The sequence below is a fragment of the Lathyrus oleraceus genome, chromosome 5 (genome assembly GCF_024323335.1).
Source record: "Lathyrus oleraceus cultivar Zhongwan6 chromosome 5, CAAS_Psat_ZW6_1.0, whole genome shotgun sequence".
In the NCBI taxonomy this organism is placed as follows: Eukaryota; Viridiplantae; Streptophyta; class Magnoliopsida; order Fabales; family Fabaceae; genus Lathyrus; species Lathyrus oleraceus.
Genome location: NC_066583.1, coordinates 633,544,170 through 633,571,641, shown reverse-complemented (window position 1 = coordinate 633,571,641; position 27,472 = coordinate 633,544,170). Strand labels below are relative to the sequence as shown.

At 33.2% G+C, this 27,472-nt stretch overlaps 1 long non-coding RNA gene across 1 annotated transcript; it reads right to left on the bottom strand.

Annotated features, from left to right (window-relative positions):
- Positions 1–8,690: 8,690 nt before the first annotated feature.
- On the bottom strand, positions 8,691–10,179 carry LOC127087420 (uncharacterized). Its single transcript, XR_007789966.1, has 2 exons — positions 9,701–10,179; positions 8,691–9,005 (listed from the first exon to the last, which is right to left on the bottom strand). It is a non-coding gene; the product is annotated as an uncharacterized LOC127087420 (long non-coding RNA).
- Between the last annotated feature and the right edge of the window lie 17,293 nt (positions 10,180–27,472).

The window sequence follows — 27,472 nt, the reverse complement described above, 5'->3', positions numbered from 1 at the left end:
CGTTATTTATCCCAAAATAGGGAAAGGAAACGCTCAGAGAAACCTGGAAAGGAAATGGTCTCACGACCAAAGAGAAAGGGTAAGGGAGTCGGTTACGCAAGGGGAAGGTATTAGCACCCCTCACGTCCGTCGTACTCGACGGGATCCACGTTCTAAAATAAAGAAAAGGTTGCTAAACATCACACACACACACAGGGAACGCAGGTGGGGTTAGGAGAAGGGAGCTCGATAGGACGTCGCATCCTATGCCTACATATCTTGTCTGGAACAAGAATCAGAGCCACTGTAGTTCGGCTTACGCACGCCAAACAACACAAAACACACAAACAGATGGCAAACATGGAGCCCAACAGCCAATCATTGGACTTACGTCAGCATCCGAACCAAAACACACTCAAAAGGGCAAACGTGGAGCCCGACAGCCAATCACTGGACTTACGTCAGCATCCGAACCAAACAAGCACAAACAAACAACAACATGCTAAGGAGTCGGGGACTCGAGCCTAGCACTTGTCAAACAACACACACAAAAAGGAAAAAAAGCGCCCGAAGAGGTCTCGCACGACCTCCTGCCTACATACCTCGTCTGGAACAAGGATCAGGGCGATGTAGTTCCCCTAAAAGGGAAAGAAAATCTAGCCAGAAACCAAGGGAAGACACACTACCAGGGAGCTGGACTCGAGCCTAGTGTTGTCATGCATCATTACCCTATGTTCAGGTTTCTACCTACTTGCACAACTGCAAGCTAATCTTATCCAGGAAGAAAGCAAGCATACAAGCATACAGATCAAAACAAGCATTTCAAACAAATATTCACATAGCACACACTATAACCAATCAAGTGAGGCTCACACAATGGGTTTGACTGCCGAAGCAAGTCATCTGTACATGGGTAGTATTCGCTCTTAACCTTGCCATTGCGAGGCTAAGGTGAAGCAGATGAAAGGTGAGTGAAGATTAGGCTTCACAGCTCTTATCCCTAACCAGGGAGAGCTTCAGACAAAGGAGCGTGGGTCCAGAATGGAGGGACCCTTCTACGCTCAAAGACTCTGACTCGATTGTGCAACAGCACGAGATCTTGGGTTTGTGTCCCAATGCATCAACACACAGCCGTGTGAGCAGAGGGACGACTCACAGAATAGTGGGGGATAGATTGCATATCCCTTTGATCCACCAATTGCCTCATAGAGGTCTTTACCTGCTTGGCACAAATGTAAACAACCACAAACATCGCCTCTTAAGGAGGACTTCAGACAGTTGCCTGGCCAAGTAACAGGCCAGGTCTTCCAGACTACATGAAGAATAGAAGTCCTACCTCAAGTGGTTTAAAAACCAAGCAGCAGCAAGCAAGTTCTTAAAGAACTGTAAGCGACTAAATGTACCTGAAATCAATCAAGTATCATCAGTACTCAGACAGACAAACAGTAAACAGCAAATGTTAATCAGTTAATCTGTACAAGCAACACAGGTTAATGCACACAAGTGCAAGCTATAAGCTCAAGCCCAAGCTTCACAACCTACAAAACAAATTCAAATTAGTTCACAACACCAAACAATCTCAATTTAATTGACTTGAAGCATTCTCCTTGAGCATTATGCATTTCATCCTGAAAATCCACACCAAATGTGAGAAACTAGACCACTAGGCCAAGCCTAGGGTCCAAAAGGGAGAAAAAATTCTAAACAGCAAGTAATTCTCAACCACAATCAAATTAACACAAATAGAAAGCCAATGCAATTGGTCCCATGCTCATACCATTCACCATTATTATTTCATGCACAATTTGGTGCAAACTAGGTCAAATACAACACCAAATGTCCAAACAGAATAACCTCAATAAAAAGCATACCAAAACAATTCCGAAAATCCTCAAATAATTCATGCATAAACAGGACACAATCAACAAGCAGCATGTCAATTTTCAGCTCAATTGGACAAAAAGAACTAGGTCAATGAAAATCAAGAAATCCAGACAAGATTATGTAAGCCAATTCATAGCATCAACACAAGCATTCACTTCAAAAATTCATAAAACAGTGAGAACAATTAAGAAATGAATGGGACCAAAAGCATGGTGTCCTACAATGTGTCCACAATCAGCATACCAAATTTCATCTTAATCCAAAACCATATGAGAATTTCACAAACAATATACAAACATGCGTCACACAAGGTTGTACAATGAGCATACAGTGAAGAAAATTATCAATCAATTTGAAAATGCCATAGAAAAATCCAGAACAATTCACATGTTATCTTGACATACCAATGATCATTCATGCAAAATTTCAATCCAATCCAACAATCATAGGTCATGCAAATAAATTCAGAAAGTTGACCTAGCTAGGTGTGACACAAATTGTCACACCTAGATTCAAAAAATCATATCTCAATCATCAGGTATCCAAAAATCATAAACTTTACATGGAAATCACCATCAACATGTCCAGAATGAGCACAAAAAATTTCAATCATTTCTTTACAAGTATGAGCATTTCATGATGAAAATGGCAAAACATACAAAAAATGTACACAAGTCAAAGATCAATAGGCCAGGTCAACATTTTACCATGCACAACTTGTGAAACCATGCCTATAAAATTCTAGGGAAAAATTGGAATCCATCAAAAAAATCCTCACTATTTTTGGACTAGTCATTAATTTTTTATGATTTTTTAAAGTTAAATGAATTGTTGAAATAATTATTTAAGATGTTAATTTAATTAAATGGATTCAGTGGCATAAATGTAAATAACCATGGCCAAGGCAAAACGACAGCGTAGCACATTAATGTGCTGTCGTCGCGCGATTGGTTGTTTTGGGAGGGAAACAGCTTTTGAAAAATGCCAAGCCAGGAAACAGATCAAATAGGAAAAAACTTCAGAAAATCGTCTTCCCCGCGCCATTAACGTGTTCTTCTTCTTCAAATTCGGTTTCACTCATTCCTCAACCAAAACTCACAAACGAATATCCATTGGAAAGGTCTAAGCATGTAGATCACAAATACGTAACCTAATTAACCTAATTCCTACTGTAGCTCACGGATCGAGCGATTAAAGGTTCACATTCAAACATTCAAAGCATGATATCTCTCTCTACAATTAATCAAATAAAAAACCAAGCCTATCATGTTGATCTACACGCAATGATCTTTCAAACGCATATAATAATTTAAGAAATCATGAGATTCGATTTGGCACCTTAATTCGAAGACAGTGATGAAACTTGAAGCCTTGGCGCGTGTTGATCCAAAACAGATGCAAGAGAAGCTTCAAGATGTTGACTGGAGATGTTAGGTTCGCTCGAAATTGCTTCTAGTGGAAGAATTTGCAAAATGCCATGGATGCACACACTTTGAACAGTGGAGATTTGTGGAGTTTCTTGATGCCAAATGCCAAAACAGTTGAAGAAGGAGATGAATGGAGAAGGCAGCAAAAGGAACCACACGAATTGATGAAGAATTGAAGGAGTTTTGCTCAATTTTGTTGATGAATGTTCTTGGTGAAGTTTGAGAATTGGAGGGAAAAGTTTGTTGAATTTCTTGTGAAATGTGATTCTGATCAAGAGTTAGTTACAATTAGGATTATATACTTCCATTTAATCCAGCTCTTAATCATCAATTAGCCAAAACACATGTAATTAGCAAAAATGTGATTTTACTAAACAAGGGCAAATATGTCTTTTCACTTAAGGCTCTGTGACAGCTGTATGACAGCTCACACACTCTCAAAATGCCATTTGTGATGTGTTGCAACTTGTCTCATGGTTATTGGTTGTGTATTTCTCATTTTCCACATGCTATGGCACTTTATGCATTTTCAAGTGCACTTCAAAAATGAATTGTTCAAATATTGCACCTTGGATGTTTATGACCATTCAAACCATTTCCAATTTGCATTTGTGAGGTGTTGCAAAAATCCCCATTCCAAAACTCTCATTATTTCTCAACTTGGACCATTTTGCCCTTGGATCTTTAATTGTACACTTGAAAATTGACTTTTTGCATTGACCATTTTTGAGGAATTCCAATTATGCACCATGAAAGTACATGTCAAATGGAGTTTGCACATAAAAAGATCACTCAATTTGGACACTCCATGTGGAAGTTAGGCCCCTCTGATTATGGGTCATTTTTGAAATTGAATGGACCATAACTTGCCAACCATACATGGGAATTTCATGTTCTTGGACTTTTTGGAAAGGTGAGACCAAGATCTACAACTTTCATGTTGGACAAAATTCCATTTGAAGCTTTCTTGGACATGTAATTTTGAGGTCAAAAACTTTCCATTTTTGGAAACTTCCATTACAAGTCACTTTCTATTTTTGGCAGCTTCTTGTCTGACTTGATTTTCTCCATTCTTAAGCTTTGACATGTCAAATAACACTTGTTCCAACATGAATGAAGTGTATCCAACTCATTTCCACCCCCAAATCCATAAAATCAAGCACAGTTGACCACATTTGACTTTTTCAACTGATAGATGAATTTGGCAATGCATAGATCAAACTGAGCCCCAATCTTCTGATGAAATGGCTCAAGGATGAAACCCTAGCCTCAATAAGCTCAATATAACCATGAAATGATCCCCATCTCCATCATAGACCCCATCTCCTAGCCATGCCCTGATTGGCCCAATGCAAATGATTAGGGTTGACCAGTGGTCAAAACCCTAATCTCAAGGTATCTGCTTCAACACTTGATGATAACAAGACTATGATGATGATGATGAATCACTTCAATCAAGATGAAGACCAATCTCCTTTGAGCACCACAAAACCCTAATTTGGACCTCTACATCCTCAGATGATTAATGACCAGTCCAATGAAACCCTAGCTTGCACATAACCTCTTCATCTCCTGATCAAGACTTGTGAGGATGACTTGCACAATGTAACCACAGGATATGCAATATGCAATGCCTAATGACCTAAAAATGATATGTAATATGTTATGCTAGTCCCAAGAAAGGAGGGCAAATTTTGAGGTGTTACAGAAGGATCTGAAGAAGATTCATGTATCATAATCTGACGCTTATTGTACGCTTCAGAAAGACTTTTCACGTTTGAGTGAAGAAAATCTTATTTTTGAAAAATAACAACTTTGTGCCTCAAAGCAAGAGTCTCAGACCTGAAAAGAAAATTCTTTCTAAAGCCTCTACAAGTTATGGAGATATCATCAAGTAATATGATAAATCTTTCCATAAATTTCCTACTAAAAGCCTGAATAGAAGCCTGGTGGCTTCCATGATTTATGGTGTTAGCACAAACAATACAAGGGGTATTGACTATGATTCTGATGACGAATCTAATTTTGAAAAGATGACAAGCCAAATACTCTTAAGTCACATTTTGTTCCTTCTAGGAAACAAAATGATGTTAGGCCTAAAGGTAGAAATATTTCTAAACCTAAGGCTAAAACAAAACCTCATGCATATTCTAATCATGCATTCATGTATAAATATCTTGCACAAAAACCCAAGCTCATTAAAAACTCTGGGAAGACTAACCCAAAAGGACCCAGAAAGATATGGGTACCTAAGAATAAGATAATATATGTTGCAGATATCCTTAGCAATGCAGTTAAGACATCATTCATGGTATGTGGACTTTAGATGCTCACGACATATGACGGGAATAAGGCATATGTTCCAAAGCCTGGAGGCATCATCGGTTTCAAAGGTGATCAGAAAGGGAAGATTATTGGCTCCAGAACAGTAGGTAACATTACACTTCCTTTCATTACTAATGTTATTTTATTTGAAGGATTAATGTATAATCTGTTTCCCATAAGTAAATTAAGTGACAATGGTTATGACATTATTTTCAATCAAAAGTCTTGTAAAGTTGTCAGTCAAAAGGATGACTCAGTTCTTTTCAATGGAAAGAGGAAGAACAACATTTACAAGATAAGACTTTTTGATTTGAAAAATCAAAATATAAAATGTCTTATGTCTGTGAATGAAGAGAAATGGACGTGGCATAGACGATTGAGTCATGTTCGCATGAGGAGGATTTTTCATCTAAACAAGCTTAAGTTAGTCAGAGGCCTGCCAAATATGAAGTTTGCTTCAGATGCTCTTTGTGAAGAATGTCAGAAAGGCAAGTTTTCTAAAACTTCTTTCAAGGATAAAATTTTTATTTCAACCTCCAGACCATTGGAGCTTCTTCACATTGACTTGTTCGGTCTAATGAAAACTACCTCTATCAATGGTAAGAAGTATGGACTAGTCATTATTGATGGCCAAGAACTTATGGGAAGAGGCAGTCAACACAACATGTTATATTCAAAACATGATCTCTATAAGACTTATTCTAGGTAAGACTCCCTATAAATTATGGAAGAATGTCAAAGCCCCACATTTCATATTTTCATCATTTTGGATGTTACAATTTTATGTTGAACACTAAAGAGAATATGAGGAAGTTTGATTCTAAGGCATAAAAGTGCATCATGTTAGGATATTATGAACACTCAAAAGGCTAGAGAGTGTATAACACTGAGACATAGATTGTTGAAGAATCAATCCATGTCAGATTCGATGATAAGCTTGACTCTGAAAAGTCAAAGCTAGTTGAGAAATTTACAGATCTAAAGATCACTTACTCAGGTTTTGTAGGAAAGAATTCAGAAGCCAAAGAAGCTGAAGCTAAAGACTCTGAAGCTCCTCAACCAGAAGTTGTTGAAGTCCAGACTCCTCAAAGAAGGCACATACAAAGATCTTCACATTCTGAAGAATTGATTATGAGTGACAAGTTTGAACCTGTCAGAACCAAACCCTCATTCAAGCCCTCTAAAGAAAGTCTTTTGGGTTTGGTGTCTCTGATAGAGCCTACATCAATTGGTAAAAAACTTCAAGATACAAAGTGGATTATGGCTATGCAAGAGAAACTCAATCAATTCTCCTAAAATGATGTCTAGGATCTGGTGCTGAGACCCAAAGGAACTCACGCTATTGGAACCAAGTGGGTCTTCAGGAATAATCTGAACGAACAAGGAAAGGCAGTTAGAAATAAGGTTCGACTGGTTGCACAAGGTTATAGTCAACAATAAGCGATTGACTATATTGAAACTTGTTAGAACCAAGCCCTAGGAATTGTGATGCTACAACCATTGTGGATAGTTTATCATGGTAACTAAAGGTGCAAAACCCTAATCATGGTCTCTCTGACTTTTGCAAAAGATTTCCGTTTACCTCATTGTCCTCTGTTACTTGCCTTTCGCAAACAAAAGATTCTTTTTACCTTCGTGGAATCCTGCGGGAATATTTCAATCACCGTTGCATGCCAAAACTTGTTAGTGGAGGCAGAAAGAAAAATAGAAAAAAAAAGAGAAAAGAGAAAAAAAGAGAAAGACATGAAAGAAAGATCTATCATACACTGCATATTGCATGCCTCATGCACGTCTTTACATATAACTCATTCTCCCCACAAATATTTCAGTTGATCCCTAACAAATAACCATATACAAAAGCATATACGCCATTCATTAAACAATTTCCCGTTAAAACCCTTACCTTACATTTCATTCATTCCCCGCGGAAAAATTTCTTGGTTATTTTGGTATTTAATCATCTCCTACCGCAAATGTTTGAAAGTCGTTGCTATCCATACCTTCACGTCCGAGAAGATTAAATATGGGACATCTATCATACCCCGAAATTTACCCTTTCCTTTCATGATCATCTATCCTTTTGGTTTAAGGTTCATCAGCATTCACGAATATACATATCATCTAGTGTACTAACATCATCATAGATTCAAAGGTTTGAAGCTAATTTTACTTGACAATGACCTAGGGTCTGCTTGAGAATCAAGCCATAAGAGTTGCGATGCTACAATAATTCTGGATAACTTATCATGATAATCAAAGGTGCAGAACCCTAATAGGGACAATTGCTGCTTGAGACCTAGGAGGTTGAATCATGGTATTCAACCATTGCCCAAAACCTAATTCTTGATCTTAAAGAAGTGTGAATCTCGTGGTTTGTTTTGAAGAATTGTAAATCCTAGCTTGGCTCAGGGCATTGATGTTTATGCTCACTTGGTATAAGGTTTGATTATCGTTTGACCTGAGGTTTGACTAGGCCTAAACCCTAAATCTTGGTGCCATGTGGTTAGTCACAGATGTGTTTGCATTCATTATTCCTATTCATATTCCATTCATTTGATTTCATTTTCCTTGTGGCATTGAAAAGAGATTGCAATCTTCATCATTTTTGCATAAGTTGACTTTTTGATCAACCAATTGACCAAAGTCAACTCATCACTCTTGACCGTCTGAGATTTGTTTTTATGTATTTTATCATGTTCATTATCAAAATCGTGATTCTATTGGGTTTTGCATAACTTTGGGGTTTGGTCCGTTTCTTGGTCCATTTCCTGGTCTGACCAACTTTTAGACCAAGGAACTTGGTCCATACCAGGTCAGTGACCAGATCCAAAACCTAGTCAGACCTAATTTTGGACCGACATTTGGACCAACCTATTTTTGCCCCTTTTTATCGTTTCTAAATTTTATCACTCATTGTTCAACCATTCAAAAACATGTTCATCATAACCATTCCCAATACATCAAAACTTCAACTTTCAAGCATCATAAACCATTTCCAATTTATTCCAATACACGTTACATTTCAACCAAATTCAAATTTCACTTCATAAACCATTATTTCCAATGGACCATTCATACATAAACCAGTAACTCATTTCATTCAAACCAAATTTGTTACAACATTTTTTCATGACAATATTACAAGTTCATTACATTACAATTCCAATACATTTCCAACATAACAAATTACACAAATTCCATTCAAAATCCCATGAACCATACAAAAAATCCAACACCTAATCCAAGTCAAAGCATGCCATGATCATCCCCACAACTACACAAGATCAACTCAAGCATTCCCTAACCAAATGCCAATGATCCAATTCCATACTTCAAGCATGATCCATTACAACATGTCCATGATAGCAAAGTCAAAACAGGTAAACAACCCTGCACCACAAACAGAACAAATCCAATTCAGTCCAAATCCTAAATAACCTTGAACTAACATCAACAATCATCTAGCAGGACTTATATTTGAGCAGCATGTTCATACTTTCATAACATAAGTTTAACAGGAGTGCATAGCACATTCAAACAGTAAGTCACCCTTTGCAAGCATCCATAACAACATATCAATTAACATCAAAACATTGCACTCCTTTAACAGAAAATTTGTTTCTAACTGAACATAATTTTTTCTAAACACCTAACCAATTCTAACTTAACAAAGTTCAATTGATAACTAACAAGCTCATTTTCACTAACAGTTAATACACATAATAGAAGTTCATTTTAGAGAAACAAGATGAATTTCATTTTACATTTCACTTAAATTTCATTTTACATTTCATCTAACTCACTTTTTCATTTCTAACTGACAGTTGAACTTCATTCTGAATTTCTTGCGAGTTTGAAAATAGAAAATTGAACCCTATAAATTCACTACAGTTCACGATTCAGGGGAAGCCATTTTTTCAATCATCCACTTTTTCATCAAATCATTTTTTCATTCATTCTTTACTAACGAAAATCTCAGAGCAGAGGGAGGAAGTAAGAGCACGAATTCACAACAATTCCCAACAGAAATCATTCACAACAATTCGCAACTCTCAATAATCAAGTTCAAGCAAACTCAATCTCACATTTTCGAAATCAGAATTCAACGCAAAGTAGCAGAAGAGTTTGAGAAGAAGGAACTGAAATGGAGAAAGGAGGAGATTCCTGTTTGCAATCGGAGCTTCAATCGGTGAGATTCTCGTACGTTTTCGGCACCATTTTCCTTCTGTTTGTGCACACGTATGATAACGAAGTGAGTTGAATTGACGTTGGGAATTCGGGGAGTGTCACTAAACCGCGACGGTGATTGATGCCAAGCCAAGAAATAGAGAACGCGTCGCCGTGAGGGATTTGTTTGAAAAGTGTGTTTACATTTGTTCCTTCATGGTTGAACGAAGAACGCGATTGATGGTGAAGAGATGCCGAAGTTAAAGAACGAAAACGCGTTGCAAGAGCTTTTCTAAATAAGCGCTAATCCCTTGCTTGGTTTCAGCCTACATGAAGAGTGTGTTGGAATGTTCTTCTACATTGTTGAGCTTTTCACATGAGCACATAAGCGCTTGGACTCGATTGTGGTTTGGTTCTGTTTTGGCCTAAGGCCCAAAGAATGCTTCCTATTCACACATGCCTCATGGGCCTGCACCCCCCTCTTTCTCTCTCAATAATTTTATTTAATTATTTTCATTTTGATTTTCTCATGATTAATTGGAATTTTAGGTTTGATTTATAATTTTAGATGTAGATTAGAGGTTGATTAGAGGATTTTAGAATTTGATTAGATTAATTAGAATTAGAATTTTAGAATGTGATTAGGTTATAATTAGATGATTTAGAATTGATTAGAAATAATAGTGATTATTGGATACTTAGGTTTGTTTAGTTTTAACTAGATTTTGATTCAGTAATTGTGCAAATTGACCTTAGTACTTAGGGCTTAAAATATTGAAATGCATGTTTCCCTAGTTTAGGACTTGTAAAATCATCTAATTAACTGATTAATCCTTTAGGTTTATGTATGCACGATTCAACTGATAGGTTCTCAAGCATCTTTCAATCTCATTTTTGATCAAGAATACTTCAAAGTTTTGTAGCTTATTTCTCAAGAAAAACTAAAGGTTCATATGTTTATTTTCATGCCTTCTTCAATAAGTTACCTCAAAATTTGAGCAATCTAATCAATATACATTCAAGAACACCTTATTTTGAGTTTATATGATCATCCATGTACCTTGAAATGCAAGCAAAGTTCAAGTACACAAGTTTATTTCAAGAGGTTTGACTAAAAAAGTCAATATTTGAAGTCAAAGTTCAAAGGATCACAACTCCTTCAATTCTCAACATTTTTGAATGCTTCTTTTTTCATACGACTCTTATCAATATCCTATGCAAATTATCTTTACATGACAAGATCCACTTATGCTTGGAGGATCATAAAAAGTTTGAAGACATTATAGTTCATTTGTGGACTTAGTGAAATTTAACATATATTCAAGTGACTTTTTCTCAACTTTCAAGGATTACAACTTCTTCAATTTTCAACATTTGAGGATGATTCTTTTTTCACAATATCATTTATGATACACTCTACAAGTTTTCTTCAAGGATCAAAGTCAAATTATGCTTGAAAGGCCATGGAATTCTTTGAGAAATTACAGGTCATTTGCAGCCATTTGGGACATAGAGTTTTCTAAGTTACATTACCAGATTTTCATGCCAACTTTAACATGTCATAACTTTGTGCTCAAGCATCCAAATGCAATCTTTCTTGGCACATTGTGATCTTTGATATGATGTCAACAAATTGCAAGCATAATGGGATCAAAAGGCCTATTGAGCAAGATGCCCCATTGAGTTAAACATGGTGAATTGAAACTGAAGAAATCACCATGATCAGATTTTGAACTTCACTAATCCTCAATTGCATGCAAAATTACCACGCATTTTGGACCTAAACATGTTTAGTCAAGTCTCTAGAAGTTAATTGGCTCTTAAAACACATGATTTGGATGAGTTTTGATGGATTTGCAAGTCACACTTTTGACACATCATGAGAAATACGTTTTGCACAAATTGAGCATCATTTGGAACGTATGAGATCTTAGATCACTTACCTATAAATAGAGCAACATATTTGCTTCATTCACAAGCTTTGGAGAGCCAAAGAACCCCTATTTCACTCTGGAATTTTTCCAGAAAATTGAGCTATCGTGTTTTGAATTTCAGCTTGTTTCAATCCAATTTCTTGATTCCATTAGCACCTTCGATCTTCTCTAAAGCTTTTACAACAATTCGCGAGCTCTGAGACCTTCTGAAGTGCCCTGACCAGATCAAGCTTCATCAACTTCTGATAATCATTTGGATAAGGTAGTTATGAGCATCATTTAAACTCAAATAAGTTTCCACAATGTGGTCCTTGACTCTCTGATACTTTCCCCTGACTTATCTGGTGTTGATTGATCGTGTTCATCATTTAATTTTATTTTTCGTTGTTTGCTTGTTTATGAAACTTCTCTGGAATTCTCCATGCTCAGTTTAGATAAATAATTTTTTAGCATGAGATTGAATTTGTGATGAGGAGACGATCACATTGATGGTAATGTCATGTTCTGAATTTACCAAATGATGAAACTCCAGTGAGGGATCATCGGGGAAGATGACCAGAGTTATTTTAGGTCATCTGAGTTTGGCCATACACGTTGGCAATTTGAAATGTTCTGATTGGTCCATTTTTAATTCGATCTCGTGTTTTATTTTGGCTAATTTCCACCATGCTCCCTAGCCTGATGACTATTGGATCTGCCACGTCAATTAATGAGGTTAGATCCAACGCTCCGTGTTTTTTCTGATTTTGTTTCTTTTTCTTTTTTCATTTTTAATTGCATTTTCTTTATTAATTCATAAAAATTTCATTTTTTATCCAAAAAATCCCAAAATAATTTCTAAAATTTTCTTTTATTTTTATTCATATGATTTTTATTTTATCATATTTTATTTTCCCGATTTTCTATTTTTCTTGAATTTTCTCTTTTCTCCTTTGTTTTAATTGGTTTAAAAATACTTTTAAGCATTTAAAAATTCGGAAAAATTTATTTTTTGTTTGTTATTTTATTTTCATCCTTCCATAATTTTCTTGGCCATTTATTTGGTGTTTTGAAGGGCTTAATGGTTTTTCTCTTTTATTTCCCTTTCAAAATTCATTTTAAAAATATTTTTGATGCATTTTATTTTATCTTTTTGCATTTTATGCTTGTTTGACCTTTGTTGACTTCTGTTGACCTTGGATCTTGGCTACTTTGATCACAAGTCTCATCAAAATCAATGAAACTTGGATGTTGATGGGGGCGAAAATCATAATCCACCAAAATGAGTTATTGATTTTGATGATGACTTGATCAATCATTTGATCCAATTTGGTTTGGTTTCTCTTCTTCTTCTTGATCCCTTTCTTTTCTTTCTTTCTCTTGATCAATTGGATGACTTGTGTCCATCTTGTTCATGATGTGTTGATTGGTGCTTGATGAACTTTCATCATTTCAAATTTACCTCTTAATTGATCATGGATCATATAAGATACTTTGGATTGATGCATAAGTTTGTCCTAAGTATCATGAAATATGGATTGGTGTAATGAACCATCCTCCTAGCCTTTATTCTTGATCCATCCTCTTTTCTCTTTTGTGTGGCATAACTTTGTGAAAATAATTTACATATCATTTCTCTAGCATGTATTAACACAAATATTATTATTGACCGGTCTCAGATAGTTGTGACTTCTAAATAAGTCCAATTACGATTGCTTAACATAACGCTAAATTTGTCCCAAAAGCAAGTCATTTTCGTAAGTGAGATTGTAAGTCTCCCACTCCCCATGGTATTGTGTGAAAAATATTGTTTCCTTTTCACCTAAGAGAGCTAGTGGCATACTTGTTGATTTTTATTCAAGTTGGAGCCCTTCTCATAGTGCTGTAGAGGTACATGGTCCATATTTTCATACTTGTGAGTGAATAGTTGAGTGTTCTTCCAAAAGTGATAAATTGCTTCGATTACTAAGACAACTTACTAACATATTATTGTATTGACTTTACTTTAATGTCATTTATTTTATGCTCTTTACTTTTGTCATTACTTTATGCTTTTATTTTAGGATCTCATATCATATTGTTTATGCTTATGCTATTTGCTCATTGTCCACTTGGACCTTAGTTTATGTTTATACTCTTTTTCCTTTGTCCATTTGGACTTCTTTTTCTTTAAATAAATTAATAAAGGAAAAATCCTAAAAAAATGGTTCTCTTGATTCATGGACTTGAAGTTACTATCATTGGCATGATTGTAAAGTTATGGACTTAGAACTAGGATATTGACCCTTGCTTTGAGAGTTTGTGATTTGAGACCTTATGATTCATCTGATACCTTTGACTTTGGACTTATTTTGAAGACTTGGCTTGCTTATTTTGGTTTCATCTGATACATGAATTATTCTTTGCTTATTTGTCTTGCTTGAGGCTTAATCCAAAGGAGAAAATTCTTTCTTGAATTATGTCATAAAGCTTGCTATCTCTTGGTTAGATCTTTCCTCCCTAACTTTTACTTTATATTCTAGGATAGTCTCTCTATCTCCTCCTCTTCTTTAATTTTCAAAAACCTTATTGTTTTTAGACTTGAACCACTTTCTCAATAAACCTTGACTCTTGTCAATTGATTTTCAAAAAAAATTCTTAATAAATGCTAATACATCTTAAGCATATTAAAACCAATTTCAAAAAGACTGAAAAATACATAACTCATTGAAAATATTTTTTTTGTCCTTTGTGCACTTTTTCTTTTAAATTTTTTTCTCAATGTTTAGACATGAGTCATTTCCATAGTCGAGATATAATTCTCATATCCTCATAGTATTGATGATAATTCTTTTCAATCTAAGAGAATCAGTGACATACTTGCTGATCTTTATCCAAGTTGGAGTCATTCTTCGTGGTGATGTAAAGTTCTCATACTTGTGGGTGACTAGTTGAGTGTTCTCCTTAAAATGACAAAATATCTTTTCATTTAAAATGAATCAAAACAAACATCTTTTTATCTTTATCACGAATTACGAAGTTTTGATCATCCATTGCACTTTCTTGGTATATAGGCATGAGACTCAGAAAGTTTTGGCAAACAAAAAAAATCATAAAAACATGTCTTTTCTCATCTCGCTAATCTTTTGCAAAAAACACCATTTTTTAAACCAAAATATATAGATTTTTAAAGAGGTTCCTATAGAATACTATAGATGTTTAGGATAATAATATCTTCCTTTTGCATAACCAACTCCCGAACTTTTATCTCTGTTTTTATTAGTTTTAATTTAAAACTTCTTTGGGTTTAATTTGTTCTTTTTCCTCTTTCTTTGAAAATAATAAAAATGCAATGACGACTCTTGTTTTATGAGTTACATTAATCTAATAGTTTAATCTCAAAAAGTTTATCGCTACAAGACAATGAAAAGAATCATAGAATGTGTATAAAGATGAGAAGAAACAATGGAATGAGTAATGGGAAGTGAGAAATTGCGTGATAGATGGATTTTTGGTAATATTAAGAAAGATTTGCTTACAAATATTGATCCTGTTATTCTGTATATACTGAGTTGGCATAAACTGAATAATTTCTGTATATTTTTAGCATCAACATATTTTTCACATACATTTAATTGTCTGATGTGTTATTATATTACTATAATTATATGCAATTATATGTTTGTAAGCTCATAAAATAATAGGACAACATAATGGTACTATATATGCATAAGATATCGTTACACGTAGAGTGACAATATTAATTTAAAGATGGTGTTGATATGCTATGCTGTGGGTTTCGTATGTCTAGTAGCGTTGTTCAGTATACACATATATTGTTGTTTGCGATATTGAATATATTAAACAAACACACTTGCTAGTATATTTTCTCTCTTGCTTGCTGAATTGAATTTTACTACAAAAGGGATATCTGGTACAGCCCCATCCAAAATATGAATATCTTTCCTAGTTGAATTGATCGCTTAATAATATTGATTTTTTACACTATGTAATATATCAATTAAAATTGAAATTGATTTTATAATAATAGTATAATTTAGTAATACAATATTTTGAGATACTGTGCAATATTCTTTCTTGAGATTGACATTGTTGAGAATAAAAATTTATTGGGAATACTATATTGTTTAAGTTCATGATTGTTCCATGATTTCTTTTTGGACAAGAAAAATTTGATTACCACCAAATAAGATCACTCATTAATTTATAAATGTGTCTTTTTAGTTCGAGGAATGATTTTCCGTCATTAATATGATTGTCTTCCCAAAGGAAGTTATATGTAGAGACTGTGGTTAATCAGGGATATAGCTATTGGAGATACCTTGGTGTAAGAGATTTATATGCCAAAAGGAGATAAATTTCCAAATCCAATATATGCTCACCGAGTAGCTTATTCTTGAAATTTATGGATGAAGTTGTTGGATGTGCTCTGGTTTAGATATTTTATCTACCTAAAGGAGATAGATTTTTGAACCAAGTGTATGCTAATTGAGTAACTCATCTCAGGTTATAACCTTGGTTGTGACTTGGGTTTGTGCATTCCACCCAAAGAGGATTGCCTTATAATGTTGGTCTCTTTTTGATAACTTATATTCATTAAAGCTATGTTATGCCTTTATTATTTGTTCTAATGCATTCCTATTTTGTCTCAATAGTGACATTCTCTATGAAAAATTGTTCTGCTTCTATTGAGATCTTGAATGGTCTAATTTTAAGAAATGGAAGAAAGACTTAGATTTTCATTAGGATTTACTGATCTTGATATGACATTGCGTGAAACCATACTTGTGATCAATGCTTAGAGTACACCTAAAGAGAATGAAAAATTAGATAAGTGGGAAATGAGTAACCGACTTAGCTTGTGTGCTATTTAAAGGACCATTTCTAAACGTCTTATAAGAGGATTGTTTGAGAAAGAGAATGCTAAAGAATATCTCATTGCTATTGAGGAGATGTTTCATGTATCTGATAATGTTGAATTTGGATATTTAATGAAAAAACTCACATACATGAAATATGATAACAATTTAGATGTTATGGAGTTCATTCTTAGGATGGTTCATGTCCAAACCAAACTGAAAAATCGATAACATTGACCTGAACGAAAATTTCATTGTGTTTCATGTCTTAAACTGCCTACCTGCTGAATTCACTAAAATCAAAACTTTCTATAATACCTTTGGTGAGAAGTGGAACATAAATAATCGTATTACCATGTGTGTAGCTAAAGAAGAGAAACTTAAGAAAGAAATAAGTGATTAAGCCCTCATGAATGTTCATCCTAAACCCCATTCTAATAAGAATTCTTGGAAAAATAAGAAAAACAATCATAGTGCTTCTCATAGACATCCCAAGTTTAGAAAACCAGGAAATTATCAACATCATAACATATGAGATCCTAAGCCAAACATTTAGGCCATATCTCTAAGGAAAGAGTTGAAAGGTTAATAAGAAATGATATTTTACCTTCCTTAGATTTTAATGATTTGGGGATTTGTGTGGATTGTATTAGAGGAAAATTTACTAAGACCAATAAGAAACGTCCAACTAGAAGTTCAAAGCTTTTGGAAATTATTCATATAGATATTAGCGAGCTCTTTTCTCTTGCTATTTGTGGTAATAAATCTTTTATCATTTTCATTGATGATTTTCCCCAATTTGACTATCTTTACCTGATTTAGGAAAAATCAGAAGCACTTGAAAAGTTTAAAAATCTTTATTACTGAGGTGGTAACTTCATTGGGTTTTAAAGAAAATAAAGTTGATCAGTGCATCTATCTTAAGGTTAGTGGGAGAAAATTTATCTTTCTTGTGCTATATGTTGATGATATTTTACTTTCTAGTAGTGATCTTGGTTTACTTCATGAGACCAAACTTATGCTAACCAAGTATTATATGAAAGATCTCACTGAGGCATCCTTTGTGTTGGAAATTGAAATACACAGAGACAAGTCACATGGTGTAGTTGTCTTTTCCTACATAGCTTATATTGATAGAGTCCAAGAGAGGTTCTATATGCAGAACTGTACTCCAAAAGATGTTCCAGTTACTAAAGGTGAAAAATTCAGTAAAGATCAATGTCCTAAAAATGAGATCGAGCTTGAAGAAATGAAGGGAAATTTCTTTGAGAGTGCATTGGGCAGCTTGATGTGCCCAGCAAGTATGCACTAGGCCTGACATTTCTTGCATAGTTGGCGTCTTGGGATAATATCAGGTTAATCCTAAGAATGATCATTGGATTGCTGCTAAGAAAGTGATTAGATATTTGTATAAAACTAAAGAGCATTTACTTGTTTTTAGGAGAGTTGACAACTTTGAAATAATTGGGTATACTGGCTCAGATCTTGTTGGACGTGTTGATGATTGGAAAGCTACTTCTGGTTACATTTTAATGTTGGCTGGATGTGCGATATCCTGGAAGAGTAAAAACCAATTTCTTGTCGCCTCTTCTTCTATGCAGGCATAGTCTGTTGTTCCTTATGTTGCAACCACTCATGATGTTTGATTGAGAAATTTAGTAACAGGACTTCGTATTGTTGATTCCATTGTTAGGCCATTAAAGCTTTAATGTGATAACAATGCATTTGTGTTCTACTATAAGAATAATAAAACTTCTAATGGTTTTAAGCATTTAGAATTGAAGTATTTAATAGTTAGAGATATTGTAAAGAAAAATGACATTATTGTTGAGTACATTGGTATTGATTTCATGCTTGTTGATCTCCTAACCAAGGGACCTATACCCATTGTGTTCAAAAACCATGTTGAGAACATGAGCATTGGAAGTTATTTTGATGTACTTGGTTAGTGGGAGTTTATTCTTTATGTCATTTTCTTATCATGTTTTATTTTATTTTGGACACTTTAAGTGTTGGATTGTCAAGTATTTTATATTTTGAGCAATTGATAATGCAATGAATATTATTATTATTTGTATTTGTTTATTTATATGTCAATTGGGACTTAGTGTCATTGGGACCATAATGCATGTGTTTGACACTAGTTTAAAGTTTAAGGCATGACTATAATTTTGAGCTCGGAATCTCCGAGACCACTATACTGGTGGTTGATGCCATATTGGAGTTGAGGTATGATTTTAAATTAGGTGTTGTTAGGACCACTGTGCCGGTGGTCGACACCATATTGGAGCTAAGACATTATGGTTTGTAAAACCATGCGATTTCTTTGACTTTAAGGCATTTGAGAGAAATGGTTAAGGAGTGACAAAGAAAATAGTAGTTTGGTTGTTGGATCACATTGACATGCAATTTTCTTGCCACACTCCATATTGATGACTAATTGACGGAGAGTGCAGTATTTGTAACAATGGAAGATTATATGTCAATGAAACATATAATAATCGCCATGATTCGATATTTCTTGTCTTTTTTTGGACGATGTCATATTCAGATACTGCACCTAGAGTCAAGCATCTTCTTAAAATGCGGCCACAATTTAAGAAATTAGTCATTAATCAGATAGTCATTTTCAAATATAAGTTTTTTAAAAAATTAAAATCATACAATTGATTTTTTCCAAGTGGAAGAATTGTTAGATTTGTCTAATATTTTGTGGGTGCATAAGTAGACTCTTTTATTGGTTAAGTGATTTTTTTAATTAAAACGTGAGTATCTGAAACCTGATTGGTGTGGGCAAAAGTGTAGGCCTTAACCCTTGGCCTATAATAGGTAGGTACTAGGGTAATATATTATGTGACTAGGTCCCCTATGTAATCAATGAATCAGAAACAAAATTGACGACTCCACAACTTGTCACATTGAGAGTTGTGAATGGGAGTGTGAGATACAGAGAAAGATCCAGTCATTCGTCTTTTCAGGATTCCTAATCAAGTTGACAAGAATGACAACCCTTATTCCCAAATCATCTCTTCAACAAGTAAGTATTGATCTTCTAATTTCATATAATTGAAGACTGAATTTTTCGGCTTACATTTCATAAATGAATACTTTTAATGAGATGTAACCGTTCTTGTGACCTCTATTCCATTTCCTCAAGACCACATAATAAAGCTTTTTCTTATATGTAGTAAGTTTTAGAATAAATTCTTTTGCAATTTATGACCTTTTGAGAAACAAATAAAACTACCTTTTTATAGATCTCTATGTCATACTTCTATGTATTTTTTTATATTGTGCATAATGATCTCTAGACTTCGTCAATCCTTAGTTCAGAAATTCATTTTTACTATGTGTTACTTCTTGATGACTAAACAACTTTTTATGGGCTTTTCCGTTTTATACGAAATTATAAGTTTATTATATTTTTCTTTATTATTGAGCTCACATTTAACACAACTTAAAAGCAAAGTTAAATGTTTTCAATATAAAAATGGCAAAGAGTATGATAACTATACTTTTCAAAAAAATTGTGAACAAAATGAAATATCCTTTAGATTTTCTTGTCCTCGCACATCCGTGCAAAATTAAAAAACTAAAACAATTTTTTTTTATCATAAACAACATCATCCATACCCTTCTTGCTCATGCCTTTTTACCCCGTCATTATGGCATCATGCACTACAAATGACCACTTATCTACGTAATATTCTTCAAAAAAAAAAAAAAATCTCTATAATTACCCACTAAAATATTCTAGCAAAAAGATTTGTCCTATTCTCATCTTTGAGTCTTTAGGAGTATTAGTTATCCTCTCATCCATTCCACTTCTATGGATAAATTACAAGCTTAGTCAACACCTTGTATCTTCTTAGGATATCCACCAAATTATATGAAATATAAATGTTATATATTCTCTAGTCGCTAAATATTGATTTCTCGACATGTTACTTTTGAAGAAAATACTTTTCATTATTCTAATTTAAATGATCATATGATAGTTGGTTATAACTTGTTGGATGACATTACACTCTTTCTTTCATCCTATGTCTATACTGCCCCCACACCAAAACAATCCAACCCCTACTAAACTTTCAGCTCAACCACTTCAAACCATCATTAGCAAACCCACACTTCCCTCTAACTCAACTCACCCGCCTTACAACAATCAAACCTCACCAATCACCGTCTTTGCACCTCTACCACATCATCTCCTTTAAACTGGTCTGATCACAAACACAATTTCCATATGTTCCAACCAACTTCATCATAAATCCCACATCACTCCCCTCAAATGACCACTCACACCTAACACTTCATTGTTAAGTCTCATAAGATTTTTCATCTTCATAGCTCAACCAAAACTTCCATATTATCACTTACCTACAAATCCCATTGAAGCATTACATGATCGTAATTTAAAATTTTCCATGATAGAATAACATGATGTTCTTATTGAAAATAAGATATGTGACTTATTTCCTCGTTCCTCTAATATTAATGATATTTGAAAATTTTGAATTTTTAATCATAAGAAAAACTATGACGGATATTTGAAGAGGTACAAAACTTGTCATATAGGTAATGGTGCAAATAAAAAAATGACGTGGATTATACATTCAGTCTAGTGGTCAAGCCGACTACTATTCACATGGTACTTAGTGTTGCTCTATTCAAATTATAACGTTTTCATCAATTAAATTTTAAAAGTGTATTTTTTACACGAGAATCAATCAATGGTCTACTTGCACTAAGCTCTTGAATTTGGTCACCCATAATTTCTTGATCATGTCCGTGTAATAAAAAAAACATGTCTTTCGACTCAAAAACCAACTCCCTTGTGGTACCAAAATTTTACTAATCATGTAGCTACAATGGGATCCTTTCACAATATTTCTTATCACTCTTTATTTATATATCAACATGGCCATGACATCACTAATATTTTTTTTTATGTGGATGACATTATTATTTCCACATCATTTGAAACTCTTTGTGATTCTATTATTTATTTTAAAAAATAAATATGTAGCAGAAACTATAGGGCACACCAATATGTCCTCTTGCAAGCCATCATTTACATCAATGGATATAAATATGGTTCTTCAAGTAATCCGTATCACGATCAAATTGAGTATCAGAATCTTGTTGGAGCATTGCAATACTAAACATTTATTAGACATGATATCTCGTATACGGTTTAACATGTGTGTTTATTGATGCATATGATCCAAAAAAATTAGCATATGTTTGCATTGAAATAGATTATTCACTATGTTAATGGTATCATTGGTTAAAACTTTCATCTATGTCTTTCATCGACAAACTCATCTCTTATATAGTCGGAGATTGGGATGGCTATCTGAAAAATAATAATAAATACCTCTAGTTACTGTGTTTATTTTGGTGATAATTTGATTTCTTGATCCACCAAACATCAACATACCTTCTAACGTTCAAGCGATAAGGTATAATACAAAGTTGTGACTAATGAGTGTCAAAATTATTATGTTGGATTTGCAACTTACTTTTGAAATTATAATGTCATGTTACAAAAGCTATTTTAGTCTATTGTGACAACATCAACGCAATTTATCTATCCGACAATATAATTTAACATCAACACACCAAACATATTAAAATGGATATACACTTTGTACTTGAGAAAGTTGCTCGAGATCAAGTATGTGTGGTGCACATTTCCACCATTTTCAGATTGTTGACATCTTTAACCAGGAATTTCACTTGTAACTCTTTGATGAATTTTGAGATAGTCTTAACATTCACTCATCTCCCATTTCGACTATGGAGATGTATTAGAATATATAAATATAATGAATTTCTTATTAATATTAATTGTAAATTATTGGTGTTAAATATTCAATCAATGTGATATCTATATTTTTTCTAATTCTAAATTTTTACATGTTTACATATAAATTACCAACAAGAATCAAATTCAATATTATCTAAAAATATTAAATTTTGTCAAAAAAGATTAATACTATTTTATATAGAAATCCAAATTATTTTAAATAATTTTTTTTCATAGGGTAATGGTGGCACATAAGTTAAATATTTCGACAAATTTGCAAAATGGTCACCACGTTAGAATTATAAGTTGAAGTGATACATTTCCTCAACTATATGTTTCCTTTTTGAATTTCATAACTTCTTTTATATGTTTTCTTTTGACTCTTAGTCATGACAAATAGATCTTGTAGAGTTTAGTTGGTGAATTCAAAATCAAAAATAATTTATCAACACAAATCATAACATTCAACACTGTATTGTTATACATAACAGATCAGTAAGACAATTCCACTTCTGTAATATTTCTCCCACGCAAAACAAATAAGAGATTGGTTACTTTACTTATATATAAGCATCTTATATATAGATTAAAAGAAATCATGAATACACAAGAATCACATAAAAAAATAAAACTTAAATTTCATAAAAGGACATAAAAGATGCGAAACTTTAAGAGAAAACAAAAAATACAGCTGCAATTCCATCTAAATTCCTAACTAAATAACTTGTCAATTAATTTCTAACTAAAACATGCATGTATAAATCATAGACAGTGAACTTTGAGTATAAACTTCAAATAATTAGTAACATTCTAACCATATTTGTATAAGTAATAAAATATACTTGGAATTAAAGTCGGCTTTCATGAATAAGTTGCCTGGCTTCAGCCTGTGTGCCGTGATTCAGAAGATTGAGAAAAAAACTAATCATAGAATCATCATCTTCATCTTCATCTTCACCATGTTTTCTTCCATCTCTGGATTTGGATCCATCGTAGTAGGTAGATAGTTTTAGCCATGGGGTGTATAGTATATTATTAGTATATACATATAGGAAGAAAATGGGTGATTAATATTACTTTTAGCTTCATATATGAAGTATAATGGATCACACCTATTCAACTCTAACTTTTGTTCTTTGACTCAACTCTTCCATTTCTAAATAGCCTAACAAGTAATCATACAAGTTTAAGTGGGTGAGACTTCTTTCATTCTTAATGGGGAATAGACAAATTTTTGTAAATAGCATTTGAGGTGGGTCAAAGTTGTGAAACTAGTCAACTAGGGTTTGATTTCTCTAGTGACAAATAAAAAACATTCGAACAATTTGGGCACTTAGAATTATTCTAATGGGGAGCCCTCGTTAGTCAAGGAGTAATCACTATGTCAAGCGACTATTCCTTATAAGCATTTTATATTAAATTGTATTGCTACATTATCACTCAATTAACTAACAAATTTAAATTCTTCTTTTATTAAATTGTGTGACATCTCTCTCTTTTAAGATACTCGCACATTGATTTTGTTGATGTCGTCGTCTTCATCTGACATCCTAACAATTGGTGAAGAGTTTTTTATTTGATTCAAGGGTATGAATTTTTAGTATATTATATGTTTTGTTTGGTCTTCCATACTAGAAAAAAAGGGTGTGTTGTTGAGTTGTAGTCACAAGTTCCGCTATGCAATTTGTATTAGAGAAAAATGATGGAAGAATTATTTTTTATTTTAGAAAAATTCAAGTAAAAAATGTGTTGATACAATCAGGATTACATAATATATTGATTAGTACACGAGTGGTTATTGACATTGATGTAAGGTGTGTTAAGAGATTATGACAATGATCAAAAAGCTTTTATGCCAATATGAAAGTTGCACTATAAGTTTTTATCTTGATTTTCGACATGTGAAATATACATCTCCGCCTTAAGGTTTTGGGTAGAGATGTGACATTTTTCTCTCTTGTGGTATTGGATCATTAATATCGCCCCCGTCTCTTTCAATTTTCCGAACAAGTGGTATTAGAGCCTTAGTTCGGTTTGGTGAGGAAGTGGAAGCTGGATCCTGTTTTAGGACGTGGGAGACTCACACTCGTATGGGAGTTTGTTGGGTGTGAATCTGAGTGGTTAAGTCGCACATCACATATAAATGCGTGAAATATTACATTTATAAGAAATGAGACTCGTACTTTAAGATTTTGGAAGAAGATGTGGCGTCTCCCTCTCTTGAGGTACTAGAGCTTTGGTCCTATTGGTGCCTTCGCCTTATCCGATCTCAACAACAATTAAAATTAAAGCTTTAGGTTCAATCCAAGGGCGTGGGTTCTTAGTATGGTTGTGACTCTGTTTGATCTTCCACATCAAAACAGAAAGGTGGTGGTGTTGAAGTGAATTCAGAAGTTCCACTATGCAGTTTAGGATAAACAAATTTGATAGAATGATCATTTTCTACTTGTAAAAAATTCAAGTCAAAGGTGTGTTGATGCAATCAGGATTGCACAAGGTGTTAGATAATACACGAGAGTTGATTGGAATTGATTCAATGTGTGTTGAGAGATTATGTTGGTGGTTGAAGAAGTTCAGCATCGCGTAATATTGTAAATGAAAAAGAAAACAAAGACTATATATATATATATATATATATATATATATATATATATATATATATATTCATTCTAGTGCTTTGTTATAAGATGCACAAATCAAAAACAGTTTAAACTTAGTATTTAAAATTTATCTTTTCTCTCATAATTTTGTGCCAGAGTGTTGTGAGATATAGTTAAATATTTGATTTGGAGAGTTTACGTGTATTAGAGGCAATATAGATGGTTGAAAGTAGTTTAGGTGTTGTAACAATTTTAACATATTATTACTCAATGTTTGCCATTAATTTGACAACAATCATAATTTTTTTCTCCTACATAGGAGTTTTCAACATTATGTTCTTGTGTTCTTTATTTTTTTTTCCATGCCATTTTCTAACAAATCAAAGATATATATTTTTCTTCAGATAGTATAGTACCAAAACTCACACCGATAAATATGTCAATAATGAACTAGAGTGCAAATAAGAAAGTTGAAAACATGCCTTATGGTGGTTGGCAAATATGGTTGAACATTCTATTTTTTTATAAGCAAATATGGTCACTACATTTTATGACAACGATTTCATCTTACGTATTAAAAAATTGAGGTATAATTCTTGGACGCATCTTTTTTTTATAAAAATATACAATTAATTATGTCGTTTAAATTGAAAACCGATGTGTAAACCTATTTAGTGTACATGCTTCAGATCCCATCACTACTACAAATAACGCTTTTAACGTCGCACGTGAAAGAGATGTAACCCTGGCTACTGAGACGACGTAATGAATGGTGACATGAAAATATGCCATTTAACACATCGATTAATGAAAAACTGAGGGATAAAATATATGATAATGGGTTTGAACTCCAACATATGAATTTTTATTTTATTTACTAAAACAATGTCTCATACCTCTTGGTTTATCCACAAACCGAGGGATAAGATAGATTTTATTTTGTTTAATTAAAACTCGTTACATTGTTTACACAAAATATTAATAAAATAATTTGTTTACAAACTACAATGTTTACCCAGAATATTACGATGTTTATACAAAATATTAAAATAAAAATCAATTAGTCCATGAAGATCATATGTTAGATCTTTGAATCCTTGATATTTGGGCAATATCAAATGTTAGGTGCGACTATATTCTCAATGGCTTTACCTCACATGAATTTGTTTCTGATATAAAATAAAATAAAATTAGATAAATGATTTTTGTTCAAATAAATACTTAAGAACACAAACCTTAAACCCAAATAATTTTCTGCTCTTGCATCCATCTTAGAGATCTTTTTATGGCAAATGATCTTGTAAATCCAAAGAGGTGGATATAGATATGTTTCCAGCGTTTCATGATGCTTCACTCGCTTCTTCATATTCAATAATATGCTTTTATAATGAAAGTTTTTTATGTTTCACGCAAATCACTAATGGTAGTGTCTTGCGCATTGATATCTCATGAAATGAACGACATATATTTGATCAACAAAATCACTAATGGTTTTTTATGTTTAATTTAGGTAAAATACTTTAACCTTCATTTTTAATAGAAAACCGAGGTAAATAACCTTTGATTTTTTTTTTAATTTCATTGATTACAAAGAATATTTACAAATAAAAAATATAATAAAAAAGAAATATTCTTGAATTGTTGGTTCATGGTTTTTCCCCTCGATTATATGAAAAAACCGAGGTAATATGTTGTTTTAACATTTAAAAAAAAATAGTAATGATCATCACACCTTGGAATCATATCACTAGAATATTAATGATCATCCCTATTCAAAATGTAACGTATCTTTTGCATTTTAAGGAAACGTTTGACCTTATCTGATTGTTTCACTTCCTCTTTTCCAATTTATTTATACACTATTCAGGTCTCATTTCATTTCCATCTCTTTGTGTCTTCAAATATAGTTTAAAAGTCTTATCTTTTTATTTAAAAAATGTCGAAAAAAAACCTTCAATGGAGATAAAAATCTTTTGTTCTTTCTCAATGAAAAGTTTGTTGATTTTGATGAGTTGAAAGACCAATGTTTTAATCTAATGAAAACTATTTCCAAACATAAGTTGAAAGGTTATTTTGATATGTTTCATGGATCCATCTACCCTAATCTCGTAATAGAGTTCAGGTTAAATGTCTCAGTTAGGAAATCTGGTAAGGATGCCAAGTCAATACAATCCAATGTATATGACTTTCTTATCACCATTACTCCATCACTTATTGCTCAGACAATAAAGTGTGAAGAGAAAGGTAGTTGTGTTGAACAATATAGATTCGACAATGTTTTCTCAAACCACATTCTTCTAATTTATGTCAACTACAATAACCTCATCAGTCATGCTACTCTCATCCCAATTGCAAAAGTTTGGCATCAACTTCTAGTGTCAAATCTCTGTCCAAGAGAGAAACAATTAGAAACACTTACTTCATATGACAAGTATCTTTTGTACTTCCTTATGCACAACATCAAAATTAATCTTCCTCTTACTATTTTTAACTTCTTAATGGAAAT